Raw genomic sequence first — 23,108 nt, forward strand, 5'->3', positions numbered from 1 at the left:
GCGCATAGATGAGCAGGGCTTTAACCTGGCCTGTGACTCCGTGGCAGTAGATTTCCCCTGTGTCTCTGCCCTTGATTTGTTCGCTCGGCTCTCCGTACATCTTCACTTGTGTGATATATGGCTGGTAGTAGCGAACAGACACAGAGGGACAGCCATGTTATGTCACCTTTATAACGAGAGCAGTATATTCTCCTTGGCCTGACTCGTCCTCTCCCTCTCTGGCTCTCTGAGGATCTCATCTTGCTCATTTTAAAGGCAAAATCAAACATCATTTCAGTTTTATTTTGCGTTTCTCTATAATACCTAAGCCAACCGTTTCTTAATGTCCCAGCAATACCTTGGGAGGTTTAGTATCAGGGTGAATTTGACAACTCAGGCTTATGATAAAAGTAATTACATTTAGCAAGTCACATTATCACCTCTAATCAGATCCACTATAATGCTGCAAAGTTATTCTTAACTCCTTTCTCATTGTATTATTAATTTACTATGATTTATAAAAACAGGCTTAAAGACTTATAGTGCAGCAGTATCTAAAGTGCAAAAGGCAGAACATATATATAGACCCACACATTGAATATTTAATTTCACATAAACTAATGTACAACACATATCGACAACACAAATTGACATTTAATAGCAAGAATAAGATGCAACGTGAACCAGACCTTATGCTGTTAAGCCTGGTTCAAATTGGACCTGGACAAATTTTGCGAATCCTAAAAGATTCCTTGGATCCTAAGCCAAAATTTGAAGACTTTGATCATTAGTTCGACATGTTCTAGTCGCAGTCTCAGACGTCACGCCCACGGACTGTTGGCTGAACATCTGATGCATATGGCACACATTGGAAACAATTGTCTGATTGGTTGAATTCTACAGGATTTCTGGGAGACGTGTTTGTTGCATTCTTTAACGGTCCGCCTGGAAACAAAGATGTTGTGACACCAAACCCTCATGGAAGAAGAAAGCCGTCGTGTTAACAACTGTGACAATGAGCGCTTATCAGGATCAACTACATGCTGGATTGTCAAAAGTATGTGAAGTATGTAAAGTTCACGGCATAGACTCTTAAAATATGTCCAAGAGTTTTACACACCGATCTGTTATTGTAGAGACATTGACGTTACTTTTCACGCCCCTAAACATGATGCGGAACAAAACGAACTGTGAGTGGTTGTTTTACATGTTAGTCAGATGGCCTCTGGATGGTCCTTGGCCAATGAAAGATTCTATAGAGTCCAGACCTTCTGCCGTCAGTCTGAAGGTCTGGCTACGCGAGACTAGACATGTTCACCAACAGCCGATTAATGACCATTACAATCAAATTTTACCTCAACAAAATTCTGGCAGTGCCAGTCCGGCTTCTCCTACGAAAAATCAAAAACCAATAGGAGTGCAGAACCTGATGACGCAATTAGTGAGACAACAACAAATCACCAGGGGCGTGTTCTCTAAGCAAATCTTCGTGAGGATTGCGTGCTTTGCGTGGTGGGTAAACACGCTACTGCAAACCACCACTTGCTCCACACACATCGTCTTTATTTTTCCCAGTTTTCTTTTCAAGAGAAGCCATGATCAAAATTAACACAAGAGATTGTTTTTGTTTGCTAGCCATGATTTGCAGCTCACGTCACTGAACGTATCACGGATGAATGTGTCATGATGTAAAACTCTGTAGAGTCTTCTTGCGTTCGTCCATTTTTAACGCATTTTGACTGCCGCACAGTCTGACATTAATGACAACTGAGATCCTACAGTTTGACATGGCTTACAGTGGGGATCATGTTCAGTCTGACAAGCAACAAGAGTAAAGGACTATTATAAATCGTACAGTGTGCACCCAGCTTTAGTCAAAGTCTGGCTATCTGAGGCTATACAGGCTTAAACATTTGGTTAAGTATTCAAAAGTACTCTACAAACTCTCAAATTATAATATGGTTAATTTAAACCATCTATGTTTTTTGTTTACTGTTCAAAGACACTGATGAGAAATGCTTCAGCCTGTTTCCATTGTAACTGAGGACTATAGCCTGTTCTCTCTTTCTCTCTCATCAGTAGGGGAGGACAGGCGCTGTTAAAGGCCACATCTTTAATTACACCCTGCCCACAGCAGTTAAATGTCAGGCCATTTGCATTACATACAGAGTGCACTGGCATTCAGCGGGCATTAGCCTCTGCTGGCGCTATCGGTCACAGCCCAGTGAAGGCTTTAGCCAACCAACCTCTACCACAGTGAAAGTACCAACTTCAAACAACACCTCCTGAGTGGGTGCCATGCCATCCGAAGATGATGAATTATACTGAAAATAAGCTCCAGGTCAAAAACATACTCACACTGCAGTTGTTTAATTTACTGGTTTGCTTGTTCACATGGAGAATGGACAGTTGTTTGTTTGTTTTTAGCACAAAAAAAAACAATTATAATATGTTTTTTTTTTATGTCAAAACCACACAAATTATGAATGTCAGAGACCGCAGTGAAAAGATCATAATATCTGCAAACAACTGAACAGGCTTTCAAATATTTAAATAATATATTGTTCATATAATTAAATTAAGTAAAATGTATAAATACACTGCTGTTCAAAAGATGTTGAAAGAAGTCTCATATGCTCAGCAAGGCAAAAATACTTATAAAGTAATATTGTGAACTATTATTACTATTTAAAAAACTACTATTTTATTAAAATCAAATTTATGTTATTACTATTTAAAATAACTACTTTAAAATACAAATTTTTCCTATGATGGCAAAGCTGAATTTTTCATTACTCCAGTTTCCAGTGTCCTTCAGAAATCATTCAAATTTGCTGATTGGTGCTCAAGAATGATATTTCTCATTTTCTCAAATGGTGCTCAATAATATTTTTGTAGAAACCATGATTTATTATTTTTTTTTTTTCATGAATAAAAAGTAAAAAAAAAACTAAATAAAAATATAAAAAATATATTTTTTCGTAACAATGTAAAAGTTCAATTCACATTTATTTGTATAGCGCTTTTCACAATACATATCGTTTCAAAGCAGCTTTACAGAGAATGCATGTCAACATTACAATTTGGAGAATGCAGTTAGCTAATAATGTAATAATTTAGGCAATTAATATACAATCACTGTTAGCAATTTAATTGAAGGTAGAAGCAAAGAGCTCCTGGAAAAATGAATTACATATTAACAATAATTAGGATATATAGAAATTTGCGAATGTGCTTGTTGATCCAGATGTTGCATCTTCTGAAGTCCTCGCAGGAGTTGGCGCCGTCTCTTCAAAAGTTTTAGTCATCTGAGGTCTTCTTAAGAGGCTGGGTCCAAACTGAAGCTGATGTACTCTCTAGTCACGGAAAAGCAAATGGAGAATAATTAGCGTAGCTGCTGTTCATAACATTAAGCAAAGATAGTCATGTGCAATTGATCTGATATGAGATGGATTATGTGAATGCTTGGCTAAAGAGATGTGTCTTTAATCTAGATTTAAACTGGGTGAGCGAGTCTGAGCCCCGAACATTATCAGGAAGGCTATTCCAGAGTTTAGGAGCCAAATGTGAAAACGCTCTCCCTCCTTTAGAGGACTTAGCTATCCTAGGTACAACCAGAAGTCCAGAGTTTTGTGATCTTAAAGAGCGTAAAGGATTGTAGGGCGATAGAAGATCGTTAAGTACACAGGAGCTAAACCATTTAGAGCCTTATAGGTCATTAGCAGTACTTTATAATCGATACGGAACTTAATAGGTAACCAGTGTAGAGATGATAAAATTGGTGTTATATGATCATATTTTCTTGACCTGGTAAGAACTCCAGCAGCTGCATTTTGTACTAATTGTAGCTTGTTTATTGAGGAAGCAGGACAACCAGCTAGTAATGCATTACAGTAATCTAGTCTAGACATCATGAAAGCATGAACTAACTTTTCTGCATCAGAAACAGATAACATATTCCGTATCTTAGCAATGTTTCTGAGGTGGAAGAAGGCTGTTTTTGTAACATATGAAATATGATTTTCAAAGTACAAGTTGCTGTCTAATATAACACCCAGGTCTTTAACTGTCGAGGATGGAGTAACAGTACATCCTTCTAAATGCAGATTGTAGTCTGAGAGATTCTGTGTACAGGTTTTTGGCCCAATAAGTAATACTTCAGTCTTATCTGAATTTAATAGAAGAAAATTACTAGTCTTCCAATGTTTTACTTCTTTAACACACTCTGTCAGATTGGATAATTTAGAGTTTTCATCTGGTTGTGTTGAAATATATAACTGAGTATCATCGGCATAGCAGTGGAATCTAATTCCATGTCTTCTTATAATATTACCAAGTGGCAGCATGTATATTAAAAATAGCAGAGGGCCTAACACAGATCCTTGAGGCACTCCATAATTTACTATCGTTATCTTAGATTTTTCCCTGTTTAAATAAACAAAATTGTGACGGTCTGATAGATACGACCTAAACCACCATAATGCCTGTCCCTGGATACCAGTGTAATTCTGTAGTCGATCTAGGAGTATTTTATGATCTATAGTGTCGAACGCAGCACTGAGATCAAGTAACACTAGTATTGAGATACAGCCTTGGTCAGAAGCTAGAAGTAAGTCATTTGTAATTTTAACGAGCGCAGTTTCTGTGCTATGATGAGGCCTGAATCCTGACTGAAATTTTTCATAGATAGCATTTTTTTGCAAGAAGGAGCACAATTGGACCGACACCACTTTTTCTAGTATTTTAGATATAAATGAAAGATTTGAAATGGGTCAACATTAAAAGTCTTTAATGTTTTGATCAATGTACCGCATCCTTGCTGAACAAAAAAAAAAATGTCTTTCTTTTTTTTCTTTTTTTAATTACTGATCCCAAACTTTTGAATGGTTTTGATTGAGAATATTCTGCAATGCAGCACTGATATTATTGTCAGAGTCTTTGATCCAAAAAGCATAACAACTTAACATCTCGGAAATCGCATGCTATGTCATAGCAGTAAACCTCTCCAATAGGACCCGGCGCCCTTCTCTGTGCAGGAAACAAAGATTAAGGACTCACAGAGGACTGACAGTGCTGTCATTTAGGCTTGTTCTTGAGCAGGAATGAGAAGCTGTAAGAATGTGCCGTGAACTCTATCACCACCCAGGGCCTCCACATCTACTTCCATTACAGTCCCCACAGGGTAGTCGATTTAGCCTGTTTCTTTTCTCATCTGCCTTATATTCCCCATACCAATTAAAACCTTGATTGCAAAGGCCTTTTAGAGCTTCACGGCGGAATCATGGATGCGGGTGGAGGGAGAGACATGAGTACACAGGAGAGGAGTGATGTGTTATTGGAGACCACAGGTGGTGCTGCTTCCAAGTGTCTGCAACATCCGAGCAATCAACACATGGGGAGAGAGGAAGGAAGCATGGCAGCCAAAAAAGAAAAAAGGGGCTAGAGGAATGATATCTTATGAATTACTAAAACACTGCTCTCTTATAATATACAAATCCGCTCAGCTATATATATATATATATACAGGTGCTGGTCATATAATTAGAATATCATCAAAAAGTTCATTTTTTTATTATAAATTATTTTTAAAAATGAAACTTTCATATATTCTAGATTCCCCACATGTAAAGTAAAACATTTCAAAAGTTTTTTTTTTTTAATTTTGATGATTAGAGCGTACAGCTCATGAAAGTCCAAAATCCAGTATTTCAAAATATTAGAATATTTCCTAAGATCAATAAAAAAATGGATTTGCAAAACAGAAAAGTTCAAGTTCTTTAAAGTATGTTCTTTTGTGCACTCAATACTTGATCGGCAGGACATATTACAGCAAATGACTTGCTCCTAGCACAAATTACTGCATCAGTGAAGTGTGGCATGGAAGTGATCAGCCTGTGGCACTGCTGAGGCACTATTGAGCCTTCAGATCATCTGTATATTGTTGGATCGACTGTTTCTCATCTTTCTCTTGAAAATATCCCATAGATTTAGGTCAGGCATATTGGCTGGCCAATAAAGCACAGTAATATCATGGTCAGCAAACCACTTGGAAGTGGTTTTTGCACTGTGGGCAGATGCTAAAGTCCTGCTGGAAAAGGAAATCAGCATCTCCATAAAGCTTGTCAGCAGATGGAAGCATAAAGTGCTCCAAAATCTCCTGGAAGATGGCTGCATTGACTTTGCACTTGATAAAACACAATGGACCAACACCAGCAGACGTCACGGCCCCCCCAAATCATTACTGACTTCAGAAACTTCACACTAGACTTCAAGCAGCTTGGATTCTGTGCCTCTCCAGTCTTCCTTCAGACTCTGGGACCATGATTTCAACATGAAATGCAAAATTTACTTTTATCTGAAAAGAGGATTTTCAACCACTGTTCACTGTAAAGTTCTTTTTCTCCTTAGCCCAGGTAAGATGCTTCTGACGTTGTTTCTGGTTCAGAAGTGGCTTGGTAGTCCTTTTCCTGAAGATGTCTGAGTGTGGTGACTCTTGATGCGCTGACTCCGGCTTCATTCTACTCATTGTGAAGCTCTCCCAAGTGTTTGAATTGGCTTTACTTGACAGTATTCTCAAGCTTGCGGTCATCCCTGTTGCTTGTGCACCTTTGCCTACCCAATTTCTTCCTTCCAGTCAACTTTGCATTTAATATGCTTTGATACATCACTCTGTAAACAGCCACCCCATTCAGTAATGACCTTCTGTGACTTACTCTTTTTGTGGAGGGTGTCAATGATTGTCTCCTGGACCATTGCCAAGTCAGCAGTCTTCCCCATTAGTGTGGTTTCAAAGAACAAGAGATACCCGGAATTTATACTGTAGGGATGGTCATTTAATGAAACTCAAATGTAAATATTCTAATATTTTGAGATACTGGATTTTGGACTTTCATTAGCTGTACGCTCTAATCAACAAATAAAAAAAAAAAAACTTTTAAAATGTTTTACTTTACATGTAGGGAATCTAGAATATATGAAAGTTTCATTTTTTAAAATAATTTACAATAAAAAAATGAACTTTTTCACGATATTCTAATTATATGACCAGCACCTGTATATATATATATATATATATATATATTATGAATGAAATATCATCATCATCATCATCCATCATCTCCCCTTTAAATAAATAAGTGGATTTTGAGTATAGTTCCGAAAACCTTAACTAATAATAACAAAATAATAAATAAATTATATACAGTAGTGGCCAAAAGTGATGTCCAACCAAGGAAAATTGGCTTCTTCGCACTTTATTCAAACTTTTTATTAAATATTTATTATTTACTACTAATATTTATTATACTGGAGTGTAAAACTAATGTACGCATTCCACATTTCAATTGTATCATTTGTCATGACGCAATGCAACATACTAAAATGTGTGGATGTAATTTTTGGGCAAGTGATTATAACAAGCTTGCACTCATTATTCCCAGCCTATAATTCAATAAATCAGTATGTGGCAAGTAGGGGTGTAACAGTACATGTATTCATCTCAAACGTCACAGTTCAGTGCATACAGTTAGATGACGAATACAGTCAATCACAGGCGATCCACACTCCAAACCAGAAGGGGGTGTGCGCGGTAATGCAACACTGTTTGCTAACAGGAGAAAGAGCAGATCTATGAACCAACCCAAAACGAGAGTTCAGATGGCACACAAGAGCTTGCTAGTAGCCTATACACTGAGTTTCGATTCATTTTTGTGACATGCTCCACTAACTTCACAAAAAGGAAACTGGGACGGCAAAGAGTGGCATCCTGTTTGTTTTCTTTAAAAAGAAAAACTAATTTACAAAAGTACAATGATTTGTTTTTATTGTGAGTGTATACAAATAAAAATAGACTCTTTATAGTTTTGAATGATGTCATCCTCTTATCTGTATGACCATAAATGAACGAGTATTTTAAGTTGTTTCTGCTGTTATAAGGAGACAAATCATTTGGCATTGTGCCGATTCATGTCATGTAAGTCTCACTATATAATTCAGTGATGAAATATGCGTGTCCCGGAAATGGGAAGCTTCAGGTGCTGCTTCACTCGCTGTCTCCTCTTGGAAAGGTGAAGTAGGCTCAGATGTAGATGGCACCTTTTCTTTTTTTGTGACTACTTCTCATCTTTTTGTGATTTTTTCGAAAAAGTGTAATATTGAACTTGGCATCCGCCATTGTCACCGCATGTTAATGAACTCTCTCGTGCAATGAAAACTAATCTCTGCAAAAGTTTTTTTTTTTTTCATTCTTTTATTTATTTTGTACTTTTAAAACACAAGACACTCAAGTTTTGTACCTGATTGTGACCAAATACCTTTTGTTTTTTATCAGCTCTACAAAAAAATATGACCTAGGCTATCCTAGAGTGCATTCTGTATACCGCTTAGTGCTTAATACACTATAGGAGGCTGTACAGTACCAACTAGAGGACTAAATGTTGCTAGGTGGAACAAACTGTAATTTGCACTACTGTCTGTTCAAAATAAATTAAAAGAAACCTTGCATTGGGGATTTGTTGCTTTTTCCTTGTTGTACCGAACTTGTATCGAACCTTGGCCCCAAAACCAAGATACATACCGAACTGTGACTTCTGTGTACCGTTACACCCCTAGTGGCAAGTATTAGCTATATTACTAGATGTTATTTTTTGTGGTTTTAGTGAAAATGGCCAGATAGAAGGAGCTGCCCTCCGCAACCAAAGATTATATTGTTAAAATGGCTGATTCTGATCAATCGGTTTTATATAAATCACATTTATATAAGGTGTAAAGATTAGAAAAAGTTCCTAATTTAAGAGGAACAAGTTTCTATCATATCTCTTACATTTCAGCAATAGCTGAGAGAGGTGATGCTGTCTCCCCAACCAGGTGCCTCCAATCCAAGTTCTTTTCCTAAATCTCTTATGTTGCACCTGGCAGAGAGGAAAGAGTGTATTGAAAGAACAGGTGTTTTCCTTTACTCACTGGCTTAAAGCAGCACCATTAACCACTGAAATAGGTCAAAAGGATCCAGATCAATCAAGTTCTCACCATTCCCAAACCTCCCTCTCTCTCGCTTCCCCTTTCTTTCTCTGATTTCACTATTGGAGTGCGTGCCTAATCGTAAATGAGCCTCCCTAACATTGTACCTCTCTGGCTTTTAAAGGTGATCCAGAACGAAAAAGAAAAAAAGCAGTCAAAATGTCAAAATAGCTGAAATCGCAATGAAGCCCTGATGTAGCTTTGTCCATTGTGTGTGACACAATAGTGCAGCTACAGCATTCATCGGCCCCTCAGTGGCGCGGACATTGTTCATTTCGCTATTCATATGACAGCCTATGTTCAGGCAGTGCTATTCATCCTGTCTGCCTGCATCTCCTGATTTATTTCACAAGGTTAATACTCTGATGGATTTTTACTCGGGCAAGGACGAAGACGCCAGCTGCACATCCTCAATCACAGTGGAAGGCCCCCTCCCCTCACTTCATCACAGCAGCTCCTGGTTCTGAGACAGAGAGATGGGAACAGGGACGGATGCCACATGACTTCCTTAAGGTGAAATGGACAAAAGGGAGATTTCAGCCATCGGCTCTGGTGGAACAAACTCATTTACACTTTTCTGCAATGTCATGCTAGGCAGCCTTGCCTACTGTGACATGTCATTGGCCCAAAATATTGCTCTATATAACTGTATAAAAACAAATATCAAATATGTTCTGATTGACTGAGACTGTGCTGTGTTGTACAGCATTTCCACTTTCAGTGTGGAAACACAAATTGCTAGATTGGTCCAGAAAGATTATCCTTGTAATAAGTTTACTGTAATATTGCTAAATATACTTACTAAAAAACCTGTTGATCAATGCATTAAACATACACTTCTGTTCAAAAGTTTGGGGTCAGTAAGGTTTTAAGAAATGTATATTTTTATTCAGAAAGGATGAAATAATTGATCAAAAGTCAGTAAAAACATTACAAAAAAAAAAAAACTATTTTAAATAAATGCTGTTCTACTCATCAAATGTATCAGTTTCTACAAAAAATATGAAGTTTACAACATTAATAATATATGTTCCTTGAGCACTAAATCAGCATTATGAATGATTTCTGAAGGATCATGTGACACTAAAGACTGGAGTAATGGCAGCTGAAAATTCAGCTTTGCCATCAAAAGAATAAATTATACATTTTAAAATATATTAAATAGAGGAGTTATTTTTAATTGTAATAATATAAATTAAAATAATTTATTTAAATTTATATTATATTATATTATATTGTAGGCCAATTTTAAAGCTCTATACTATTTTGTCTTTTTTTTTTCTTTGAAAAATAAACTATTGAAGTTTCTATTGAATCTAATTTAGGTATCACAACATTATAATGTACAGTGTGAAAAATAAAGTATAAAAATACAGTATGAAAAATTCTCATTTTAATTTTAATTATTTTAAATTACTAGTGTTTTTAAACATTAACTTCAGTGTTATATGATGGCAAAGGTAATCTTAACGTAAAATCAAGGAAATTAGCATGCACAGTTAATATCCAATATCAATATAATAATAATAATAAAAAAACTCTAAAATTACCAATATATCATGCATCCCTATAGCATTTATTTTTACACAACATACACATAACACACAGATGCACACATCTGTATTCTTAAACACACTACATAGGTGGGTGTTAAATACCATACTGACTTATGACAGTAACAAAGCAGCACATCCATTCATCTTGACCTGTATCATCGTAACATAATCCACCCTCGACATTCCTTCAGTTCCATTCAAGTCTAAAACTCCAGTAATATGCAGTGAGTGTTGTAAGAGCAATTACAGAGGTAATCTCCATATTAGCATAAAACACATGCTTAAGACAGAGCTCATTCAACCATATCCACACTGAAATTACAGACACTTTACTCCACATAATGTCATTTTCCACAAGGTTACTCTTCCTGCTGTGTTCTTCTGGAGTCATGGAGAGAGAAAAAGAGGCATTAGGAGAGAGATTACGGAGGATGTGATGGTTTAGAAGTAGAGACAAATTAATGTGTTTTTTAGTGTTTTTAATTTTCCATTGTAAAAATGAGGTTAACAGGCCCTCTAGTCTAGCCTAATTTTACATGCTATTCTTTTTTATGTCCTTGTTTGTGAGTTTCTTCGGTTGTTAAGTCTATAAATGAAGGCAGTGATGCCCTTCCTCCCCACAGTAAGAATGTTTGGTGTTTTAAGATCCTGGCAAGAGAATCAAATGGATTTTACATCTAGCTTATTTCTTTTTGAAGAGTAGGGCAGCTGATGCCAGAAATTTTCAGAATGACATTCAGTGGAGGGGCAATTAAACACTGAAACAAGTCTCATTTCATTTAAAGCTGTATTGCACCATACAGTAATCCAGAGGAAGAAGATGAAAGAAACAGTTGGATGAGATGAACAGCATATGATCCATATGGATTGCCACTTGTGTTGTGTAAATAAATACTATAAGAGTATATAAATAATACTAAAATAACTCTGGACAGAGTTAGACAACAGAAAACTGTGCTATACAGTTCAAATAGTGAGTATATGTGTAAGCATCAGGACTAAATGAATTACACTGAATGTCGAAGACACACTTGACGGCTAAATAAATCTGTATTTTATCATCATATTCATAACTATATGAATTTATCCACCCTAATCCAAACATTAAAACCGCTCTCAGTCTCTGCCTGACAGAGATACTCTCTCTCCTCCCCATGTTTCACCAAGACAGGAGATTCCAGCTTCTCTCGGGATGTGGGTGAGAAGATTGCGAATCCCTTGAAGTGTCAGCTGGTGAGAGAATTTCTCCCCGCAGAGAGTGAGAGACCTCACAGGAGAGCATGGCCCCTTACCTACATCTTATCTAACAAACCACCGGAGAGACACAGCTAAAGCACGGCAGTCTCTCGGGGCTGGCAAACACGAGAGTTGGCTGTTAAATCAGCACAGTCACAGAGCTAAAAATGAAATGATTAATCCTATACATGCATGAAGAGATGGCAATTGTAAACAATAATAAATTAAATTTAAATAAAATGGGGGTATCTGTATTAAACTCGTAAGCTAAGAATCTGCTCAATGTAAAAATGATCCTATTAAATTTACAATAAAAAAAAAGCAGCTGTGGTTGCCAGAAATTCACAGTAAAAAAAAAAATACTAGTGTTATATGGCATATTGGTGCTTGTATATTTTGCAACTTACAATTATATTTCATTAAGTGATATGTTAATATAATCAAGCTACTTCAAGTACCAAATTCAGCTTCTCTTTCCTGTCATGATCCTTAAACAGATGACGCAGTCAGCACAGTGAAGGCTTCCATGTTTACGTCTAAATGCCAGCTCAGTATTGGCCAAAACTGATCACGTGAGCAGCACAACGCATGCGTGTGATGCTGACGCAGGAGCCGTCCAATAATGAGTTGGCATTCTGACATAGAACCTGGAAGCACTGGACGTAAACAACGTATGAGAATGACACAGAAGACAAGATATTGTTGAATAAAGTCGTTATTTTTGTTTTGTTGTTTTGCACACAAAAAGTATTCTCGTCGCTTCATAAAATTAAGGCTGAACCACTGCAGTCAGCTGTCTATGGAGTCATATACCTCTCGGATTTCATCAAAAAATATCTTAATTTGTGTTCCGTAGATGAACGAAGGGGTGTGGAATGACAATGATAGAATTTTCATTTTTGGGTGAACTAACCCTTTAAATGTGGCCAATGCTTGTATATAGACAGTGCACAGGGTCGTACACACAAAGACAAAATACCATCAGGGTAAACACATGACATTAAAATAATGCAATAAACATTAAAGGGTCTATTTGTAGCATTTAGAAACCCTTGTTATTAGCGACACCGGTGGCAGTTAAGTGAACTACAGCCAGCAACTTATTGCTCATGCTCGCACCCGTGTGCACATAACGTACAAAAGACTGACCGTGATTTAAGGCCCCAATATACTCATGGTGAAATTCTTTTTTGATCTTTAGAAGTAAAAAGATGTTGGAAATACCTTTTGAGCGATATATTTTAACGAACATCCCGACATCGTCCATGCTGCTGAAAGCGACATTTAGATGAATATGTAAATACGTGCTGCATGCTTTCCTCTCAATAACTAAGTAAACACAAAACAAAAATACAGCAGTGAGAAAACCGCAGTTAAGAAAGCATCTGATCATAGCGATGTGGATATGTCTGCACAAGCTCTGCAATTCACCGGCATTATGTCGACAGATGAGGCAGGCCTAATTAAAATTACTTAATAGTTTGATTATAAAGTATATTTGAGAGGATAGACTATATAGATCTGACTATGTGAGACTATAGTTTGAATTAATCCCTTTTCTTTGCATGACACAATCGGCATTATCCTAAACATTGTATAAGCATTTGTTTCATGTGTCATTGAATGGAAGAGGCAAAAACATGCCGAGTCCTTCACATAAAAATCAGTCTACAGGCTTTCATAGACACAACCTAGCAAGTCGTGGAATGTCTTTTATGGAATTTAAGTTTCGTTACAAGTGGTTCACACATTGGCAATAAAATGCTTACATATAGTAACAATTCTTACATATAGCTCGTTTAACTAAATAATAAAAAAATGCAACAGAACACAAAACATAACTGATGACAAAAATGATTTAAATAATATATAAACAATGTGACGTGTCATGCAGATATGACAGGTGTCCTTGGAAATGTCCTTTTTCTCTTTTCCGATGTACATATTACTGTAATTCATAGTTTTTACTCACAAAACCAAAAACTTGACAGTATTTACAGCAAAATTATGCTATTTTTAACCATTTACAGATTTCACTGAATATAGTAAGGTAACAGTTAACCAATTAACAGGTTTTTACTATAGCTTTTTACATATTTTATGTAAAAAAGATTACAAAATTTTACAGTACACTCTTTATTGCCATATGCAAATAGTATGTAAAACAACATTTTACAAATGCATGGGGAAAAAATGGTGGAAAGCAAGTATTTATACAGGTAACTTTGAGACGTTCTTTCTTGCTGGAAACCAAAAGGAGATATTTAATATAATGTCCAAGCTGCCTTTTCCAAACAATTAAAATAAAATAGACAGCTGTGGTCACCATTCACTTTCATTGTATGCAAATGAGCAGCTTGGACATGTAGCTAAACATCTCCATTTGAGTAACATGCTACAAAGAAACTGTGGGAAAAAAAGGAGAAAACATTTTGCGGAGGAAGGGAACTCGTATTGCCAATCATGGAGTGTGTATGCGAGTATTCCAGGTGTGCACATATGCATGATGTCTTTTCACTCCAAACTGACTAGTTTGCTATCGCACACTGTACTGATGCAATGAGAGGTAATATGTCAGTCACACAAAAGAATTCAGCATTGCTGAAACTGGAAGTAACAATGAAGAGATGCTTAAACTCACCAAAACCACCCTATAATCCAAAGCAACAGGTGGGAGAATCACAAACCTCAATTGCAAGAGAAGTAAACATGGAGCTCGGTGTCTTAAGGTGATGATACATGGGGCAACTTTTTGGGCAAGGTTGCTAGGCAACACAAAAGGAAGGTTTTTCAATTCTGTGCCAGTTACAGCCACTGCCCGGTGTACAAACCCAATGACCTGTGTTTCATCCAATAGACTATTTTTGCAAACCAGCTTTAGGATACGAGTCTGAGCTCAAAGAGCACACGCTGATTGAAAGCACCATTCACCGGTTCAAATATAGTCATTACCCGTGGCACTCTAACCAGACACACACAAATACTCACACATTCCCAAAAATGAGCTACAAGGCTAAAAAGCTTTGTTTAAGATATTACTCATGGGTATTAGACCACCCACAAATCCAGTTAATGGAACAGCTAGGGTTGATTTACTACCACACAGACCACCAAACACTGGCCTCTTTTGCAGAAAGGAGTGCATGAGGAGGACCAGAGGGGATGTGAGTAACAGCAGCATCATCCATTAACATGTACAGGGCCACACAGACGCCTCAGGTTCCTGCACAGTTGCTGGGGATGAACAGAGACAACATATGATGACGCACTGGGGAGATTCTCTCTCCCATCAACCCTTACTTTTTTTGTCATAGTAATAATTTTTGTCATTTGACAAAATATCCCTTAAAATGAATATTCTGGGTTCGCCATCATTTGTTAACCTTGCTAACTTGAGTTATATCTGATTGTACAACTTTGTCATCATGACAGCGCATATTTCTGCATTTAAATTCTATTTACAAATATTATAGAGCTGAAAAATAACTGTAGCTGTAACCGAAAAATGTATTCTGTCATCATTTACTCACCCTCATGTTGTTCCAAACCTGTATGACTTTCTTTCTCCTGTGAAACAAAAAAGATATTCTTAAGAATATTTTAAAACATTTGAAAATTGAGAAATTGAGATGATATATTCTTTCTTAAAGTCACTTTTTTATTTTACAGTGAAATATTACATTAACACTTACATTTATTATTATTATTATTATTATAGCCATATTGATGTATAATAACAAAATGTTAGGCTACATTGTGTCGCCCTACAAACAAGCACAGAAAACCTGGAGTTTATTTTAAAAAATAAATATATAAATAAATACATTAAAATAAAATAAAATAGCAATTTTTATCAGAATTTTTTCCTCCCCAAATCATGCACCCCTACTCAAAATATCTTTTATGATCCACAGAAAAAATAAAGGTTTGGAATGACATGGGGGTCAGTAAATCATGACTTTTCTGTTTTGGGTGAACTATCAATATTATGCCACAAATGCTGTTGATTAATCTTAACTTGTATTGAACCCGGAATATTCATTTAAATTTAGTCACTATTCCAAATCATGTCATATTCCTTCATTTGACGGTACATTTAAACAACAACAATGTGCTAAAAGCAAAGCTTTTCCTTTACGTTTTTTGTGTACATATGACAAAGTTGTCAAAACGATCTTCGTTCTCACGAAAAATGCTGTATTATGCATGCCAAGCCAGTAGATGGCGTTGTCAGTTTGTAAAGAAAAACTCCACACCTATAGACTGAACACATAATACACATGACGTTACCGTTTTCACAAATTCACATTTTTGTAGTTTACACAGAGAAAATAAAGGTATAATTTTCAAAAACTTGCACTTTGAAACCCATTTTCAAAAGTTTGCATTTTCAGGCTCCCAAAACACAGCATGCTGTCGTGTAAATGAACGGCCAAAACACATAAAAAGTTTTCAGTTAATGGTGCCTCAGTCAGTTTTACATAAAAGGCATCTAATTTTATTAAAAATTATCTATTATATTAATTTAAACATCAGTATCAGCATTTAACAAAAATATGAATTAAAAAAACATCAAAAAGCCCAATTTCATTTATGAGACTAGGGTGAGCACACTGGAAAAGCAGGATGGAAGCTATATGAAAGAGACAATGCTAGTCAGAGAGACCAAGCCTAGTCCATCCCCTGGAGGATGTGTGTCTAAAACACTGAGTGTCACAGAGATTGGGGAGCTCTGGGGTTCCTGGAAACCATCTAAAGCATCAATATCTCTCGGTTCTCCTCCTGATTCCCCTTCAGCGGTTCTGTCCCCCAGGGTCCATCGCTATTCACAAACACAGTCTCTCATTGGCTGCTGCTTGGTCACGGCCTGGATTTACCTGATGAGTGAATCTTGCTTTAGCTTTAATCTGGTTTCTTTAACCTAGAACGCTGAGGCGAGCTTCATTCCTGAAACATGCGCTTACTTTTTCGCTGTGCAATATTAAGAAATGAAGAGAGGGCAAAATGTGGAATAAATTTGCAAGCATTAAATTAAAGGATGAGCCACAGCGTGATTCAAAATGTTTCCATTAAACCTCCAAGACATATGAGGCAGTATTGTAGACATTTAATCAGGCTAATCATAGATCAAACGACTCTCTCTGAGTGGAAATACTTTAGAAACTAAGAATTCAACAAGAAGATCTTATCGCCACACAACCAAGTAAATGGTAACTGTGTTTATACAGTAAAATGGACTTTTTGGACATGGTACAACTATGGTAAATGAAAAAATATTATTTACACCAGCACAACATTTATATCATAAGACTGTATGATGAAACAGCATTATGACTGGATTATAGGTGTACTTAGGCCTTATACCTACATGTGATCTGGGTGCAAGGCTGTAGTACTGGCAGTCCCTATCTCCACACTGAAGCCCAAATCCACCTACTACACTATCTGAATCACTCCATCTGTTCTATCCCAGCAACCCTCACTCCAGAAGCCCTCATCTCAGTGGGTGGAGTCAGATCAGTGTCAATCAAAACGCTTTTATGGGTAAGAGATAATGGCGCGATATCATTGTCCATTCATCTGTCCATTTGAAAGTGTGTGTGTTTGATTTAATGTTTTGAACTTTTTGTTTGTTTGAATGAGATGCATATGAGAAAGTATTTGTCAGTCTCTTCTGCAAGGCATCCTTCATTTACATGCAAAACGAATTTCGTAAACAAATCCACCAAAATAATCAAGTTATCCCCTAAGATGCAACAGTATATTTTCTCTCCTCTCCAGCATCATATTTTTTGCTTCTCCTGTTTTCTCGTCTTGCCTGCCGTCAGTCTTCCCATGCCATTTAACAGCAGAACAGTCATTAACCAAACAGCAGGGTTGCTATGGGAACATCACACTGCCACTCATGACCAGCCGGCTGAGATGAAATAAATATGGATGCCAACTGGGTTGCAGGAGTGTCTACCTGCAAATATTTATTAAAGGAATACAAACAAAGGGTAAAAGACTTTTGGTGTGAAACCTTCTCATTTTCATACATGAACATCTCTCCAAGGCCTCTATTTCTCTCAGTCTATATGGTGTCATATGATCTGCATTCTGTGAAGTGAAACCACTTTTTTGCATCATAAATGACTGGAGCAGTGATGCAAATGACAAACTACAATCTCTATATGAACTTTTTAAAGCATCAAAGTGCATAGCTGTCTATGGAGGGACAGAAATCTCTCAGATTCCATCGAAAAGATCTTCATTTGTGTTCCAAAGATGAACGAAAGTCTTACAGGTGTGGAACGACATGATTAATAAATGACAGAATTTTCATTTTTGGTTGAACTATCCCTTTAAATATATGTATTAAAACAGTGACAAAAAAAAAAAAATCTAATTTTCTCAGAGATGGAGTGTAAAAATCTGGCCTATGATACAGGTTAACTTCACATTAACATTAACATGATCAAGCATGACCTATGCCCCATTACCACCATCACACACACACACAGTAGTAAATGGATGAAGTGCTTACAAAACCATCATCTGTCCCTCTGCAGAGAGATTCAGCTAGTAAACAAGCTGAAACATCAGCCTCAGGCCCTCTTCAGTGGAGAGAGACCAAACATAATCCCCCCACAATCCCCTTGGGCAGGCTGGTAAAGTAGAATTCATTCGTGTGGCAACCTAACAGTAGAGAAAAAGTGAAAGCATATTTTATAATGGAACCCCACTGGTTACTAAGACGTACCCTGAGCCTGGGACAATATCTAATAGTTGGGCTCAAAGGACTGGCAGAACACAATGTTAAAATTGTAGAGGATTACAGATGAAATACTGGCAGCCCACTTCAGCATGAACGAAAGAGAAAGAGCACTTATGCACTTCAAAAAATGGTTTAAAGCAAGTAACAAGTCACATTTCGTGCAAGGGCACTGCATAGAATTCAACAAAACCAAAAGAGCACCATTATGACTTAAATACAGAAGAGAAACTATGATTGACAAGTTCTTAGAAGTGTGCTCAGGCAAACTGCACAGCACTGGTCGCTTGAAGCGAAAAATATGAGTGAGTCACAAGCACTTTAGCACCTGGAGAGAATCCACTTAAAGACGCTAAACACCGCTCATTCAGAGCAGCCTGTCAATTCATATCAAGAGCACACAAAAGCAATTATACTGTTGTGGAAATTACGACATGTGAGGCGCTAAATAAAATAATAAATCAACACAGCTGTTGCTGTCGGGTCACATAGATGCCGTTTATGACATGCGGTAGCAGCACTAGCGATTCACCCGCTGGCACGTTTTGTTCCATTTCCTGTCTGAGGTCATGTTGATCAAAACAAATGTGATTTAGCCTACTTTTATACCATCACCTTTGCCACACACTGTTTAATGGGGCAAAGGAAAATAATTATAGAGAACAATTCATTGGTTTGTTGAAATGAGCTGTGCTCAGGAGAGACTCATCGTTTTTCACCTCTAGGCTTTTTTAACCAGTTGCATCAATCCAAGGAAATGGAAAGAATGTGACAGTTTTAGGTCCTCAGTAGCATTACCCCCAAATTAATGGCAGATGTGATTCTGAAGTCAGAGCAAATAGTGTCCCAAATATAATTCAGAGTTATACGGTTCATGGATTTGAATTAAGGTCAAGGACAATCAAGGGCAAGTTATGGCTGCACAAGGCCCTGGGATGCCAGCTCCTTTGGAAGCAACCTCTCGTAACTGGAAAAATCCAGCTTGAAGGGTTAGTTCACCTAAAAATGAAAATAATGTCATTTTTTACTCACCCTCATGTTGTTCTACACCCGTAAGACCTTCGTTCATCTTCGGAACACAAATTAAGATATTTCTGATGAAACCCGATGGCTCAGTGAGGCCTCTATTGAGAGCAAAGCCACCAAACCTCTCAAGATTTTATGGATAACTAACCCTTTAAGCTGCTAGTTATAGAACGAAGAAGCTGGTTATTAGCTGGTCAACCAGGAGTGACCACTTTGAGCTGGTATGATCGGGGACAAAGTGCATTCATGGAAAATCTTAAAAAGGAAAATCTTGTTTAAAACTAGGTAAAAAGGGTGTTGAGTTATTAGAGATGTACTCTTTGTATTCATGGTGGTTTCACATGGTTTTGTAAAACATTTATACCTTTTCTTAAAAAAAAAAATAAATAAATTTCATGACTTAAATTTAATATAATGCGGTGTAACAAAGTAAAAATAAAATATTTTTAAAATACACTACTATTCAAAAGGTTGGGGCTGGTAAGATTGTTAGATGTTTTTGAAAAAAGTCTCTTATGCTCATTTATATTCAATAATACATTACAAATAGTAATGTAAAACATTAAGATTTAAAATAACTGTTTTCTATTTCAATACATTTTAATATCTAACTTATTCCTGCGATTGCAAAGCTGAAATTTCAGCATCATTACTCCAGTCTTCAGTGTCACATGAATCCTCAAAAATCATTCTAATTTGCTGATTTGGTGCTCAAAAACATATATTATTAATATCAATGTTGAAAACCATTAATATTTTTGCTGCCTACATTTTTTTTTTTTTTTTTTTATCATTAAGTTTTGTGGAGTTGCAACACATGATATTTTACAACCTCAAATAACCTTGCTTGGCATAAAAGGGTCAAATTATCCGATATTTCTTGACCTTGACACACTGTCATGAGGGTCTGCAGGGGTCCTTTCTATGACGTCATTTCCATCAGCAGGTAAGCTGGTCTGGTCCAAGATTGAATAATGTGTCACAGCTAGTATGTAAATCATGTACGCTGCCATAAAGTTTTCCTTCTGGAAAACATCCCTCCATCCAAAGCACTGACCCAAAGTAAAGCCACATGCAGTAAACACGCTGACATTTTCTTTCCCATAATCAGTGACAATGGGCTTGTTTTTAGGGGCTCAAAAGCTTTTCCTTTAAGCAAGACACAAACCAGCTTCAGCAAAATACACTCTACAATCAGAATAACCTTTCTATCTGCCCACACAGTCTTTTTTGTCGTATTGAATTGTGGGAGTAGGTGGTCTTGCATACCTGTGATCTCTTCTTTCAGAGGTACAAATACCTGCTAATAATACCTTGAGGACATTTCCACTGGGGTAAGGAACTCAAGCCAAACAGACTGCCACTGAACCTTGATTGAACCAACAACGACTCAAACGACGCGTGTTTGATCCAGGGAAAAGGGGGGGTGGGGGGAGTTAAAATCAAAAGGATGCTGGTCGAATTACATGGCCTCCGGTACACATAACCATGTCCATGTGTGTTTGTCTGGAGTGTGTTTTCCACAGGGGTAGCAGTAGGAAATAAGAGCCAGGAGTGACTTATCACTACAGGAATGTAAGGAGACCCAGGGGGATGGATGGAGAGCTGCTGAGAGGCACAGACAGAACCAGAAGAGACTGCAGGGGAATAACCAGGAAAAGAGGGAAAAGGTGTGGAGTGCTTAAGTAATAGAATGACAGAAGTAACACTTAACGTTTTTGTTCACACCTTCACTTACAAGTTCTTTTTTTCAGACTGCGCTGATACCAGATGTGGAAGTCATATGTTACCATTTTATGACGCACTGTATCAAACCCCTGACGTCATGTCTGGAGTACAAATAAAACTATCAAGGGGAAAGTTCAGGACGAGATTAATTGGAGTAGTCAAGCTTATTTTCCAAATAAACTTCTTTTCAAAAGTTTGGGGTTGGTAAGACTTTTTCAATGTTTGTCTCTTATGCTCACCAAGGCTGCATTTATTTAATCAAAAATACAGTAAAAATGTAACATTGTGAAATATTATTAAAATGTAAATTTAACTTTTTTACTGTTATATATTTTAAAATGTACTGTAATTTATTCATGTGCTGACAAAGCTGAAAGTCTTAAAGTGTCACATGATCCAGAAATCATTCTAATATGCTGATTTGCTGCTAAAGAAACATTTCTTATCAATGTTGAAAGCAGTTGTGCAGCTTAATATTTTTGTGTAAACCGTGATACATTTTTGATACATCTTTGGTGAATAGAAAGTTCAAAAGAACAGCATTTATTTGAAATATAAATCTTTTGTAATATGCCTTTTCTGTCACTTTTGATCAATTGAATGCATTCTTGCTGAATTATTTTAAATCTTTCTGAACCCAAACTTTTGAGCAGAACAAGATGTTAAAGATGAAAGTTGATCCAAAAATGAATATTTGATCATCATTAAATCATCCTCGTTCCAAACCTGTATGATTTAAGTCGTTATTTACTTATACTGCCTTTCATGACCTATTTTTCACCCAAAGAAAAGTTGGACATTTGCTCACAGGGCACTTTTAGGATGTTTTTTGTGTCATTTTTGAAAGATCCAGGCCCCATTAATTGTAATTACATGGAAAACAGCAACCATCCCCCTTTGTGTTCCAAGTTAGAATGGTTTGAAATAACAGGAGGGTGAGTAAATGTTAGCAGATTGTTCATTTTTGGGGGTATTTACTGAACATGAAAAAGGTCTGCAAACTTACAAAGGACTAAGTCCACTCCAAAGGGAGTTATTCTCTATATCAGCAAGCACGGTTTCTGAAATCCCTGAAATGCCTCGATTGTAGTCTTTAGTTTTCTTCCGGAAATGTAAACGTCACAATATTCCTCATTCAAATAATTCCTACACAAAAAAATAAAAATAAAAAATAAAAATGGGATGAGGCCTGGTTGAGTTGTATTAGTAGTCGGTTGAAACTCAGGGCTAAGTTATGTCACATTTCCGAAAATTCTTGAAGATGTTGACCAATCCCAACACAATGGTCCAGCCGACCAATTAGAGCACATTGTGCTATTTGAAAGGAGGGGCTTCAAAGAGACAGGTACTAAACAGAGCATTACTGACAGACTGGGAAGGGAGGTGCTGCAACAATGTAAAATATGTGAAAAATAATGTGTTTTTCCAAGCATGAAAACCTATTCTAGTGGAGCCCAAAAAACAAAATCGAAACTTTGAAACAAGGCATAATAGGTCCCCTTCAATAAACCTCAAAATGCATGATTTTTGACAGACAGCATCTGTACACATGTTCGCTTCCTCCTGAGTTGACAGCAGAGACAAAGCAGTCGAGGAACACGTCAATCAAACATCCTTCATTCAGCAGAAGCAGCACAGAGCTAATATATGTGAGTCAGTGCGCCTTCAGCTTGAGAAAGGGTGTTAATTATCACTGAATGGATGATGTAAGAACATTAAAGATTAATAAGACTTTATCAAACTTTAAATAAATGTAATATTCAGTTTAATCATGCAGGGTTTTTTCCTTAGTGAGGCCGAACCCCATCACG

At 36.9% G+C, this 23,108-nt stretch overlaps 1 long non-coding RNA gene across 1 annotated transcript; it reads right to left on the reverse strand.

Moving 5' to 3' along the window:
• Positions 1–2,969: 2,969 nt before the first annotated feature.
• On the reverse strand, positions 2,970–8,891 carry LOC127520766 (uncharacterized). Its single transcript, XR_007932202.1, has 2 exons — positions 8,801–8,891; positions 2,970–3,335 (listed from the first exon to the last, which is right to left on the reverse strand). It is a non-coding gene; the product is annotated as an uncharacterized LOC127520766 (long non-coding RNA).
• Positions 8,892–23,108: the final 14,217 nt, after the last annotated feature.

This window comes from Ctenopharyngodon idella, chromosome 10, assembly GCF_019924925.1.
Source record: "Ctenopharyngodon idella isolate HZGC_01 chromosome 10, HZGC01, whole genome shotgun sequence".
NCBI lineage: Eukaryota > Metazoa > Chordata > Actinopteri > Cypriniformes > Xenocyprididae > Ctenopharyngodon > Ctenopharyngodon idella.